The sequence below is a fragment of the Apteryx rowi genome, unplaced genomic scaffold, assembly GCF_003343035.1.
Source record: "Apteryx rowi isolate R43461 unplaced genomic scaffold, aptRow1 scaffold_649, whole genome shotgun sequence".
Lineage (NCBI taxonomy): Eukaryota > Metazoa > Chordata > Aves > Apterygiformes > Apterygidae > Apteryx > Apteryx rowi.
This window is the reverse complement of record NW_020450926.1, coordinates 267,660-281,933: the sequence shown is the minus strand read 5'-3', so window position 1 is coordinate 281,933 and position 14,274 is coordinate 267,660. Positions and strand designations below refer to the sequence as shown.

Here is a 14,274-nt window from a genome sequence, read left to right as displayed (position 1 = left end):
TAGGCAGCAACAAAAAACAATTAAAGGAAATTCATAGCGAAGGCTGAAGCATACCATACATTTTCAAGGAGAAGGGCACAAAACATTAGTAAACCTCTGCAGTGATTACATACTCCAACTATSAGGCATTGAAAAACTATACAACAATGTCATCTCTAACTATTAATAACCATACTTCCTTTCCAGCATATAACCCTCTTCCTTAATTGTCTAACAAGGGTGTTTTCATACAAGCCATATTCCTATTTCCAGTAAGACGGCAGAAAGAGTTCAAGAACTGATTTATAGTTCCACATATGTTCTTATCAAATCCTACATCATTCCTGTCATCTATTGATTTATCCTTTACGTTCTCAGAATTCAGTTCAAACATTTTTGGTTTCACATTATGGTCTATGAGAGAATTGGACTGAGATTCAAAATTTCATGTCTGCCCTAACTTACTGGTTGACCTCAGGAAAAGTCACTTAAACTCTTCTGCTTGCGCTCTGCTTTCTTCAGCTGTAGAAATGAAAGAATGGTAAAGACCTCTTTGCTAAGTACTTTGAGATCCAACATTTTAAAAGCTTTAAGAATCATCTTAGTTTAAATTCTCAAAGATAGCGAGCAGATTTCTACAATGTTCCATGATTAACAAAGACAAAAAAGGTCAGTCTCTGCTTTTCCTTTTAAATTAAGCATTTTCATGCCAGGGCTTATGTGCTCATCATTCTCCCAAATTTGAAGCAACATCTGCTTAAGAGTCTGAAGTAATGGCAGTTGAAACTTCTGAATTTTACTGAAAAGCTACACTGAATTCGATTGCATTTTTCATAGTACTGACAAAAATCTCACTAGGATTCATTAACTGAAGAATTTTACACATTGCWTAATGGTTATATTTCAAATGCTACGCAAGCTCAAAAGATCTTTTCTCAGACTACGACATAGTCTTTTATGTCCAGGAAACTTGTTTGAGCACTTCAGCTGGACCACTGATCAAAGAAAAAAAAAAGTTTCCCCTCCCACGTAATTTTACTTGTCAGAACAAAACTAGATACTTAAGGTAGTAACAGTCATATAGAAGTCCTCATCTAGTTTAAACACTTTAAGAATCTAACAAACATACCACTACACAATAAAATGCTTCTCAGCATTTGAAAGAAATTATACTACTTGCCATAGTAGACAGGTTTCCAGCTAAGCATAACATCAGGCTGGAATACCAGGAGGAAAAAGAAAAAGCATGAGGAATATAGTATCTCAGCCTCCTTTTTTTTTTTTTTTTTTTTTTAAAGTATTGTAAAATATTATTATTTAGAATTACACTGTCCTTCCTGGCAAATAAGATTTGCTCATTAAAAACCTCTTGTTTTCCACAGGAAAATACCTGGAGGTATTACGTTACCTGCAGCATAAAAAGGATATTAAATGAAGAAAGATAAATAACTACTACTACAAAGAGGAAACCAACCTCATTTTTGTCATTTGAAATGTTCCTGAGCCTGCAGAAAATTTACAGGGTGCCCTATAAAGGAAAGCATATGTGATGGGAAGTTGGACAAAGTGCACAAAATGTGTGACATTATTTGTTCACGTTCACTTTCTCCCTAAGTTTTAGGCATACTGAAGTTAAGAATAAGAATCACAAGAAACACTAATTGCTCTTGTAAAAGCAAAATTAGCATTCGTGGAAGTAAAGATTACGCCAAGTAACTAGAAGTCTTTTGAGAAAGGGATGTGCATCATCTTGTGTCTTGCCCCGTAACAAGCAATGCTGTAGATGGGCAAATCAGCTTCTAGGTGAACAACACATCACATTTCACGCTTAGCAGAAGTGCTGCATAAACACTCTGAATTTACAGTCCAAAGACAAAATCAAAGTCACAGGACATGGCTCAGCCATGAAGGAAATGGAAGGCAAGAATCGAGGCAGAGGTCATGGCTCTCTTAGCTATTATGTGGGCTGGGACTTGTCAAAAGGTTTCTTAAAACTTCAAAAGAAAAAGCAATGCTTCAAATCACTCTACATTATACTTTCTCAGCATTCCCAACCCTCTCATCACTGCAACAAGAAACATTAGACAAGCAAACAGAGCAAGTTTTCAAATGGCTATTAGCTCATTAGTCAGCTCTCAATCAAAATTTATGAGGCTGGCCATTTCTTGTGAGCGTTTTTGGATAATAATAGTTTGAGCTAACTGTTTTTCTCCTGGTGTTTGTTAGCAAAGCAAGGCCAACACCACTAGCTTTTATACAACTTATTCCACATATCTGCATATTTGTCTTTCCTCATTTTCAATGAGGAATAGAAAGGAGGGGGGCACCTCTTCTCCGTTATTCACTTTCTCACACCACACAGATTGCTGTTAGCATTACTAATATTAATCTAGCCCATTCTCGTCATATTCACAGATCAGAAGTTGGAAAAGATTTTTAAAAAGCCACAAAATATATATAAAAAACAAACAAAAAAGTGCCCCCAAAATACACCGCAAAGAAGAAGGAAAAAAAAAAAAAAGAAAAGAAAAGTCTTACAGATGAATAGAAGAAAGGATACTGGATATGAAACTGGATAAACAAGAAAGGAGACCATTTAATAAAAAATGCAAGATGACAGAAAGCATGAACCAGTATAAAGGTTATACTAAACATAAGGAGTTGGACAGTAGAAAATAAATGGAGTCAGGATTTTCAGCAGGAAGGAATGATTCCAAGGCACTTTGGAAGCAGAGCTGCCGGAGGGGGGGGGAGGAGACATTTTTAATAAAAAAAATCATATTAATATTACCATCAGATTTTAAAATTTTCTAAATGGAAGACGTAAATAATTCGAATCTAAATTATCTAGAGAGTGAGCTTTGTAGCCAAGTCCTAAATAAAACATGCAAAATGAAGATTTTTATCTCAGTTGTATGGATTCTACCCCCAAAATTGTTTAAAAATGTCCTGTAAGAAAGTGGAAATTTGACATCTGAATGCCAGTCTCCTATAACAAGAACTGTATCAAGAAAACTTTCCCACATAAAAGATATATTTGGCCAGCTATATTTGATGACAGCAGATAAGGATGTACCAGGGCAGTTCCAAGTTTTGCGAGGTGTTATGCACAAAAGTAACTTTAGTGGTAGCATTTTATCTTCTCCACCCTTGTCCTCATCACCCCTTCATTTTGGTACATTTTTTCCTGTTTCTTCCTTCTTACTTTTATTATTACCTACTTTATTGGTTTATGATGTATATGTTAACAATCTCCATTATAAAGTGGCTCTCCTTCACTATTTGTGTTGGCTGTCTTGGTGCAAGTGGAATTAATTCCTTTTGATATATTAAATGAGTAAATTATATAATATAGTGCTGTTATAGTAGATTTTGTTAAAGGAGAGAGGGAAAGATATTTGAATACAGACTTGTCAGAAGGGCATGTTGGGCCTAGATGAACCAGGAAAATAAGTGGTTAAAAAATAAAAAAAAAGTGTGGAAAATGATTGATGCTCTTCACCCTAGAAGATCCCCAATTCCCTACTAGAACTACAACTAAAAAAATCCCAGTATATAATTTTCTGAATGCATTAGCTCAAACCTGGGATAGTCTACAGATGAACAGTTTTACGCTCTTGTATGAAAGGCAAAATGAAAACTCACTAAAAATGTGCCAAAGATGAAATAAGGAGCTTCTTGTGAATTAGATGTTTTGTGCTAATTTTCATCCAGCACTCAAACTGGGAGAGCTGGAAGGGAACAGCAACAGCTCTGCTTGATCAAAATGAATGACCAGTTAATAAAGAACAAATAAGTAAAACCTAAAAACACAAAGAGTAATAGCATTTCATTTTAAATCCTATAAATCCAATAGCTGCCTTCTCTACCTGTGGTTTGACCATAGCCCTCAGGCCTTCAGTGTGACAATATGTTTCCCAATCACAGAGCAGAGTTGAACTTCAACCTTATTACCAGGATTTGCAAAGAGAAATACATGGTCTTAAGGACCAGATCAGGAAGTTGTAAGGCAGGGTTCCCACAAGCCACCACTTCCCAATGGAGATACTGACTCTTATTCTGAATTTGCTACCTGATCTCAAATAGAAAGTTCTATTTATTAAAATTTTGCCTTGCTACTGGGCATAGTTATTTCTCTTGAGCAATGAACTGTTCTGACAGATACGTCAAGGTTGCATATACTATACAAAACTCATTCATCTTCGCACTGTCTCAGGGTTTCTTAAGACTTCGATCCCAGTGTATGATCCTATGCTTGCGTTCAGCCAACTGAGTCGGAAATGTGAGGTTCCTCAGGGAGAAAGATACTGCAGCCAGTGATGCATCTCTTAAAATGCTTGGCAGAGCCTTGTTGGAAGATTTGTTATCAGCCCATAATGTCCTCCCCCTTGCATGACTAGATGCGAACCATTTTACATGCTGGGATTCAAGCTAAAAGACAGGGAGCCCCATTTATGGAGAAATGGGCTTTCTTTGGGCTTGCTTTTGCAAAGCACTGATTTTTATTTTTTTTTGCCCCCTGCCCCCAAGAACTCTAAGCAAAATCATTCTGCAACTTTTGATTTACTTAATTTCCTGAGACTTCAATATTTGCCTCAGTCTTTCCCCTTTTGCCCATTTAACTACTAAAACGGGAGCACTATATAAAAGAGAGAAAAAATAATCAAGCTTTAAAAACAACTTAATAAAAAGCATACAGACAGAAATAATGTCATTGTCCTCCGTTACTACTACTACTACGCTTTTAGAAAAAAATCCATTTATTCCAGAGAAAAGATTTGAGATTTTTTCCCCTTTAGTAGAAACTTGGGAAGAACACCTGGCAATGGGAACAACAAAAAGAAGAAAACATCCAGAAACCGCGGAGAAATGGTCACTTAGTCTACAACATTGGAAAGTGGGGACTGCTCTTTAATGCAAGGCACTTCAAAAGAAGGGTTGAAAGGTACTTGAAACGTGAACATTGCTTTTTAGTACCTGAGGGCAGCTGTATCACGCTGGGAGATGGAGCACATCATTTAATTTGCAATTCTTTGTCTAGATACAGCTTAGGCTGTTTTAGAATCAATATAAACAGGATTTTCTCCATTACAGAAGCAAAGCAATTGGGATAAAATCTACCTAGCAAGATCTATCACTGTAAGAGAGGTTTTTTGGTTTGCTTGTTTTTTAAGCATATCTCTATGATATAGGTCTATCTCATTTAAGTATGGACCAGAAGTGGATTTTTAAGGCAGGCTGCATACTTCCTATCTTGGATAGCAAAATCCCAGCCTCCATAATTCTCTGACTTTTCATTCACCTACCATATCCCTCCAAAATGACAAAGGACCAGGAACAGCTACTTTGTACCCGTTTGGCCTGCCTACCTGCACTAGGGAAAATATATGGACTTCTCATAAAAGCTGTGGATCTTACAGAGTAAAAGTTGGAAAGAGAAGCAGAAGTTAATCCTGCATTTCCCAGAAATTATTTCAGTGGAAAGTTTTTAAACAAATAGCATCCTCTCACCTTAAATGTAGTGGTGCTAAGGAAAGCATTAACTTGGTCTATTAATCAAGCATTCAAATGTCTCTCCTTCAGCGTCCCTCCAGCTAAAATAAAATAAAATAATAATAATAATCATGTCCGAGCTCCCTTCAGGAAACTTAGAACTGCACCATCTCTGAAACCCGTTGTTTCTTGTTAAAAATCAACCTGGAGCAAGTCTCATCGCTCTACAACTATGGCTGGAATTGGTCCTTTGTACCCTGAAGCCTGCATGCCCCATTGCTCAGGAAGTCAGCCCAGGAGCTGCACTAGCATTTTTTCAGTGGCTTACCATGGGTGAGCGGTGGCAAGCCAGCCTGGGACAGCTGCAGCAGCACCCCTTCCTGCCACACCATCAGCTCAGCTCCTCAACAGCCCTGGGTTACAGCTTGACCCACCTGGCAAACTGACAGTGATTTGGGACTCACCAACATGCAAGGCTCCGAGCTGCAGCAGTTCTGCAAAATAAGCTGTGCTGCATCCAGAGCAGGAATTCCCAGCCGTTGTTTCCTGCTCATTGCAGTCAGGATAAAAAAATTTCACATAGGGGCCGAGCTGACCTAAGAGCTTGCCATCACCATCAATAGATAGGTCTGCTCTGCCCTCTGTCTCCTGTTCCCACTGTTTCCTTGCAGCAACTCAGGCATTCGTCTTATTCCTTTGTGAATCAGTTCAGTTTTCTAGATTGTAAAATATATATATTTATATATTTTTATTTTATATATATGTGTGTGTTTATATATATATATATATATATATATATATATATATATATATAAAAATAAAAGATCACTAGATCTCACACGAGCAATGGGAGGAGCATAGCTGAGAAGAGCACCAGAGAAGTGGGACTGCAGTAGCAAAGCATTAGACACATTTCACATTATGGCTGGGCTATGTCTCCCTGTCTCCCAAGCAGTGTTAATCCAATCTCCTAAGCAAGCTGCAGCCCACCATTTCTGGGCCATTCTAAACTGAGTATATCAGGTTACATCAATTTTTAGGTTTGACTAGTACCATACTTAGCATTTTTGGTCACTGAATGCCAAGTTTCACTTAGGTATTTACTCATCAAAACACATTTATTTATTTATCATTCCATCATGATTATACCTGAACCATTGTAATTCACACCCAAATTTGCTACACAGTAGTATAATCAAACTAAAGATGAATGCTAAAGCTTATTTTCAATTGTTTAAAATGAGCTYGGAATTTAGGTGATCCAGCTAATAAAAAAAATCTCTATTAGATTCTGTGAGAATTAAGATGTCACAAAAGCAAGTGACGCAATGATTTAATTGAGCATTAATCCACCTCAATTCCCTATTGCCACACAAAAAATGTAGCACACAATATATCATATAAAACAGAATGCTTCATTATTCAATAGACTTTCGTTTCCTATTTTACTCAAGAATTTTTTTTCAAATAACCATGAAGTCAAAGAAACAATAGAATGAAACCATGCTGGAGATTGAACCAAACATGCTGGTTGATCATTTTATTTTTGTACTGTTGAAAAATTTCTAAGTATTAGAAAAGTTTTCAAATACTCTCTTCAAAAAAAAAAAAACAAAAAACCACTAATATGGAAGTCGAATACATTAACTGAGCATGATGAGTCCAGAAGTCCAGAGGACAATGAACAAGAAACTATGGGAAGAACATGATCAAAAGACGTCTACAGAAAAGATATCACAGGAATTGCAAGACCCATGTTCAAGTCTCAGCAGCTCTTTACCCTTGACAGAAAGGAGGAGGGAGGAAAAAAAAAAAAAAAAAAAAAAGAATTCTTCTTTAAACTTAAAATTTAAGTTTGTTTAAAAAAAAAAAAAGAAAGAAAAAAGTCCTCCTACCAACAGTATTTGTAAACCTCATACAGGCCTGGGGAATAACAATTAATTTAAGACTGAAAGACATTGAATACAGCAGAAATGAAAGCCACAGAAGTATATATGAAGCCATTGGAGAACGCAATCTAGAGGAAGATTCATGGAAGAAAAAACTTATGAATGATGCAAATATTTCCAGAACATAACAAGCAAGCCTACCGGATGATTTCTTAGCAAGCTGTACATCTAGGAGCACTGTAAACCTTACACTTCTACACTTGAAAGTAAAACAAAGAAATTACTAGCAAAAGTGTGTTACTCTGGGAACTGCTTTTCAAGAGTAACAGTGGATTCTTTCCCTCTTGAAATCCTATGGGTTCACAGTATCATGAGACTGTTAGGTACAAATGCTTGTGTTTTCTCCAAAATGCACAAAACCATAGTTTCTAATATGGGTTTTGCATGCAGGGATGAAAGCTGGTCTCTTCAAAGCTGGTATAACTGAGTATGCTCCTCCTAAGTCTAGGGAAACAAACCTCCCCTCCCTCCCATTACAGGCATCATAATCATGATCTTCTGAAATTAATATATCTATGTAAAACCCTTTCCATCAGCTAACACAAAACATGAGCTCTCCCAATGATTATCTTCAAGTGGTATTTTAAGACCAATGATACCACTGGATAATCTTGGTTTAGTATATTCGTTAACCCTTCCTCCCCTTTAATTTTTGCAGACTTGTAGGAACTAGAAACAACTTGAGGGAACAGTAATATACCATAAGTAAGTGGTAAGATATGAACTACACACCTAAGGAATACTCCAAATTTTTGTATCTGGAAAGAAAGAAAAAGCATGTAAAAACGGGAGTTCACACAGTTATGATTCAAGACAACACTTGAGCCACCACAAAAATGAAATCTATTCTATGGTTTTCTGGTTTGGATTAATGGCTACTTCAGAGGCCATTTAGGCCATCAGACTAGCGATAGAATAACTGTGCTGTCTTTCCCAAGATGATTTTGGTTTAATTTGAATTCTTGCTTGGATGCCTCACGAGAAAAGAATGTGCAGCCCTCATTATTCCTGAGTCCAAGACCCTGAGCTTTTCTGGGACAAGGGCAACTAACACTTCATGCGGTCATTTGATGTGGAAATGCACATTCTGAGCTTGCACAAACATATGGCAAGTTAACCCAATCTTACGGCCATCAGCCAAGTTACCAACAGAATGCCTTCTTCTCTAGAGAGCTGTATAGTTGACCTGCAAAAGCAGGCGTTTTATTGGTTCATACCTTTAAAATATATAATTACAAGCATCTGCAGATGTTTCACATTTTACTTGTATTAAGAAGTTAAATAACTTTCCCCAATGTTATGACTGCATGTTTGCCATAAGGAGGGCTCTTCTACTTGTTACAGGAATCATGCATATGTCCCTGTTCACCTTCAGTCCTTTAAAATAAGAACAACAGTTCTGGTCACAGGAGTAAGAAACATTGATGGTGATAAGGATAACCAACAAGGCTACCTTCCTAAGAAGAACTGGTAAAGAAAAAAATTATTTGAATTTGTTTTTTATGATGGTTTTTATGATGCCAAATGGCTACAAAATTTACAGTCCTACAGTCCCTGACCTGCAAGTTTGTCAACACCACACAGGAAATCCTTTAAGATTACTGTGAAAATAAAATGATTCTAGGTAATTTTTTTCTTCCACAAACAATGCGATTTACAGCCAAAATACTGTGAAATCCCTTAACTGAAGCCTAAAGAGAGATCTTCGTGTGATCTGAGTTATTTTAGTGCAACCTATGCTTTAATGGGGTTGGGGAGAAGTAAATTCTAAAAAATTTATGTTATAGAGAATGCTTCTTAGTCTGCCCATTTGCTAGCCGAAGGATTTCTGAAGTGGTTTGTGTGTGAGACCATGTAAGAACAAAAGGCAAGAGATGACTAAAACAAACAAAGAAACAAAAAACTCACACACCAGAACCCCCCCCCCACACACACACCCACCCACTAGCAGAATTATGTAAATACTAGATCTGACATCATTACTTACCAAGCCAGCTATTGGAGTTGATAGGTGATTGATCTTCTTAATGATGCCAGGTTTGATCTTGTTAATCAAACTAAAAAGAAGTCATATGAATTTCTGTTATATAATCAGCTTTAAGCATGAGTATCAATGTCTATTAAGAAATATTTTGCATATATTGCTAATTTATGGGACTTGAACGAAGAAAATTTGAACACGTAAACCCAAATAATATACGTTTTTTAATCAGTTTTCTAAAATGCAACAAGCAAACAGCAACAGATTGCAGAAGCAAAAAGTAGGACACATCACAAAAATAAAGGTTGTTGAGAATGGCAAAGTGAGAAAGAAAGAAAGAGAAATTAATTAGAAATGCATGGTTAGCTGCAGGAAGAAATGGAGCCATGTTTCAGCTGCATGGGTGGTGATGTTAACCATACTCAAATTTCCCATTTAAAGACTTTTTTCTGATAAAAGTTCTGATGTAGCAGATATTAAAAATCAAAATATCAATTTTCAATGTGAAAGTTCTGAAATTCCTATAAGCATAGGAATTTGTGTCACTGTCAGTCCCAGTATGATGTATGCAACAACCATTTTTGTTACATGATGTGTAAGTTATAGTTTCAATCTCAGCCAGAAGCATTTTATTTTTCTTCACATTATTGCTACCCTACATTATCTAGGATTCATAATTAAACCAAAAAGATTAGATGGACAAATGCATCACTGTTGAATACACAAGCCCAAGCACACATCTTGCCCTGCAAAGAAGATGAGGCAAAGATGCAGATGTACAGGATTCCTCATATCCGTATACTCTGGTTTTCAATCACAGAGGTAGGGAAAACCCGTGGTTCACTTAAGTACATGCAGACCACAGGACCAACAGATGACTAGAACCTCAGGACACCCTGTAGAGTCCATCTGCCTAAATACCTTTGTGGATTTTGGACTTACTCCCTCATCTTGTCGCTACAAGTCTGGCCAGACCCTATGCCCACATAAAGCATCAATGAGGTTTTGTGATTCACCCACACCAATGCAAAGTCAGGACCTGGAGTTTAAAACTGTATGTGAGAAAAGGAATTTTTTTGCTCAAACAGCAAATTTATTTGGAAAACAAACAAAAAGAATGGAGTTTATGTAAACAAAATGGAATGGAAGATGAATTTCTAAATGCTTGCAGGAAAAGGAAGAATGGCTGCAGGTCCTGAGATTTCCAAACAGCATCAAACTATTTACTAAACAGAATACTTCTGATGACTTGTCCACAAGAAAAGAAAATAAGTGATCTGTTTTGAGTGGAATTCAAAAAAAAAAAAAGTGTTTAATCTTCCATATGCATCATTTTTATTAGCTTTAATGTACTTTAAAACATGAAATAGCATGTAACTAAGAACTTTAACGGCTTTCTTCTGCTAACGTATGCATAGGAGATCTACTATACTGTAAAATGATTTTTGTCAGCTACTGGTCAGCCAACCAGTCAACATGCACACTTGGTCATTCAGTGTACCAAACAAAGCAACTGGGCTGCTATAGGAATATGGTGGAAATGTAAGTCTGATCTGCTGTTGTTTAAGTCAAATATATCATTTCCAGAGATGATCTCTCTCTGGAAGTTAAAGTAGCCAAGTCAGAGCTGAACTGGGGTAAGAAGCAACGTTGAGTCCAGTTTGCCTCTGTTATTTAAGATCTTTCATTCTATATACTTTGGTGAAAATCAGACATCTGAAAATCTTTCACATCTTGCTCTTTTCTGTTTCCATAGAATTTCTATGAAAACCACTTCTCCTTCTACCTCAAGTATATCAAATTTAAAATGATACAGGGGGACATCTATATGATTTAGTGCAAGATAATTAGGCATCTTTTCCTTTAAAGAACACTGTATGCCTCCTAAGGCAAGCTGCTCAGCTGAAGAAATTACAGGATGTTTTTCTTGCATATGGCTATTAATTACATATAAATTTAACTGATTTGCATTTGGCAGATGGAAGCTCACATTCTTTTGCCAAAGAAATGTCAACAATGAAGACAGAGAATTAGAAAATAGCAGTTCAGTGCCAATTCTTAAAAACACTATTTAAAAGTTACAGCCGAACATAATACACACCTCCCACTAAATACGTACCTAAAGTAGCTCTTCTTAAAGTACAAACTAATTTATTACAACATTCACTCTAGCTAATATTTGATTACATCAGTAATGAAAATACAATTTCCATCTCTACAAGAGCATTTAATCTTCAAAATAATTCAACTCCATTATATGGATGAATCCTTGAAAGATGACTGCAGAAGCACTAGCAAAATAGGCTGAAAGGAGAAGTGCCCAGGGAAAAGAATAAAGGACAGAACAGACAGAGAAAAGGCAGTAATATCTGCAGAAGGAAGGATGCAGGAAAGTTGCTTATKTGCATTTACTTTGGTCATTTTTCATATATACTAACAAATTCAAAAAACTTCTGAAAGTTAGCTTGGATGAATGTAATTGATCTGAGAATGGCTCTGAGATTCCAAGGAATTTTTAAATTTCCCCTGGAGTCCTCTGATGAGATTTCTCTCTTAGTGGCATTCAAGTGACATTTATACCTGCCATTCCTTAAAACCCTAAGGGATTAGCACTGCTGGCAACCCTGCAATCTTGTTCTAATAAGTACAAAACCAATTATGGATGCGTGGAAAAGACCTGACCAGTGGACATTTTACACCTCTGACTCAGTCTAGCAACCCAACCAGACAAGCTCCACTATTGTGAAGCCTATAATATATAAGCACAAGGAAGCTTTTCAGAGAAAACAGCCTAGAAAAAGCTGAAGTCCGAATACTGTTACTGAAATTAGTAATTTAGTCAGTCCAGAAAATACTGAAGCCAAGATTGCATATGCACATACAAATAAGTGTATTTCTACCTTATGCTGAGATCCAATTCATTTATTTTTATCATCTTACAGTGCTTGTTAAAAAATACGTATATAATGTATGCATATCCCTGAATGACATCTGATATATTCTACATAACTGAGATATTTGGATGTAATCATAATTCCTCAGAAGACCAAATAACCTCTCTCATACCTCATACTGAAAAGCAGTATTAGTAAGCAACATATACCTGAAATCATGCATGCTATCTTTAATTTACAGTTTCATAATATTCACTTCTGAAATAAACTGCTTTTTAAAAAGAAAAGGCCTGTGGGAGTACATAGCTTACATGATTTAGAGAACCACCATCACAGGTAATTTACAGTAACTTAATAAAAAAAAAACACACACAGAAAAGAAACAGTGGGTATATGGGTAACTGAGAGCCTTGATCACAATACTCACTCACACAACAGGACTCCATTTTCTAGAGCTGCTCGAAAGTCTTTGGTTCCAAAGCTTTTCCCAGTAACCGTCTACAAAAATAATAATTGGGAGTTAATTTGATACACACACAAAAAAAAACAGCCCTAGCAAAAGTATCTAAGAAGTAGTACTGCAGAGAAGTTCTTCTAATCCACACTTAGTTCATATCATCTGCAATTTTATTCTATTAATTTTGAAAGTAAGTTTTCAAAAAAAAAAAAAAGTTCTTTATGCCTCAGAAAAAGTCAAATCCAACATCTTCAAATAGTTTCCTTCAGTGTAGATCAATCTTCAGCTAACTTCTATGGGAACACTTATTGTTGTTTTCTAATACAATAAACCACCAAACTGGAAAGCGTAACAAATTTGAAACAGAAGGGGTGGGCAAAAGGAGGGTTTTATCTTCTATTTCATTTTACAGTGTGTGTAGTCAAGATACACAGCACAAAGTATTTTAATAGGTTTTCTCTGCCACTTGCACCTAAGGCAGTTTGACAAAAGTTGTGGCTGTTGGAGGCGGGGGGCAGGGAGTCTCTGGCATTACCTCCCTCCATGGGACAGGGCCCCTCACGGCAGCACCCTTCTCAAGTCTGAACTCATTAGGATTATGGATCCCCCTCCAAGGCCYGTGTCCCTTGAAGGGACCAAATTTGGCAGGTTTCTGAGGACCAGCTCACAGGCAAGGGAGAAGTATTTCCAAAACAGTCCAAAAGAGGGCTTTATCCCAGTTCTGGGTAGGAATCAAATACTAGGAAGCACATTTCATCATGCTTAATTCAGATGCCTCCAGGTTCAGTCACCTGACGTTATGAACCTCCTTTTGGGGATGCCAGCTGTCCCCAGTACTGACAGGGCTTCAGGTACACAAATTAAAAGTGCTGGGGAATCTGTGTGCATCCAGACCAAAGTTATTGGTTACCACAGTAATTAGGGAAATTAGTGGCAAAAGAAATGAGCTGTGGTTCATGCTTGCTTGGTAAAAGAGCAAGGGAGAGGAGGCAGCTCTTTTAAGGTCTGTTAAATTATTACCTTATTATTTTTTTCTAAATTGCAAAAGGAATGTATATTAGCACCAGAAATCCTAAAACTTAAACAAGTAGTTCTTATGTAGGTTATTTTTAATCCAATAACTAGTTTTAATCTCCCTATTGAAAAAAAAAATAGATGTTACAAAGATCTTTTGGGTTGAAAGCTTTATTCTTGCATTTAACAAAAAATGAGATAGAATGATGACAGACCAACTCAAGACATGAACAATTTCAACATTCAGTTGGAAAAAAACAAAAACAACAAAAAAACTTTTGACAACAAAGAACTGATTCCCCTAGGTGAATTGTGGTTTATACAATTTTCTATAGAAACAGACTGTTGTTAGAGGAAGAGTAGATGTTGCATCTTAGTGATATTTTCAAGAATCACTTAAAAACACAGTGTCTCAAAATTACTGCTATCTCAAATAAAATATAGTCTTTTGCATCCAAACTTGTATAGAAAGTTGCTATATTTCGTGATAATAATTTTGAGGAAAGT

At 36.5% G+C, this 14,274-nt stretch overlaps 1 protein-coding gene across 9 annotated transcripts in view; it reads right to left on the bottom strand.

Annotated features, from left to right (window-relative positions):
• Positions 1-12,793, bottom strand: part of LMO7 (LIM domain 7) — a 100,319-nt gene extending 87,526 nt beyond the window's left edge. For 5 of the 9 annotated variants that reach the window (XM_026084607.1, XM_026084608.1, XM_026084611.1 and 2 more), the window contains exons 1-2: positions 12,724-12,793; positions 9,409-9,478 (exon numbers count right to left, since the gene is read on the bottom strand). The gene's annotated coding sequence lies outside the window, so the exon portion shown is untranslated. The remainder of the gene's footprint in view (positions 1-9,408; positions 9,479-12,723) is intronic. The other 4 variants (XM_026084609.1, XM_026084610.1, XM_026084612.1 and 1 more) reach the window with 2 other exon arrangements.
• Between the last annotated feature and the right edge of the window lie 1,481 nt (positions 12,794-14,274).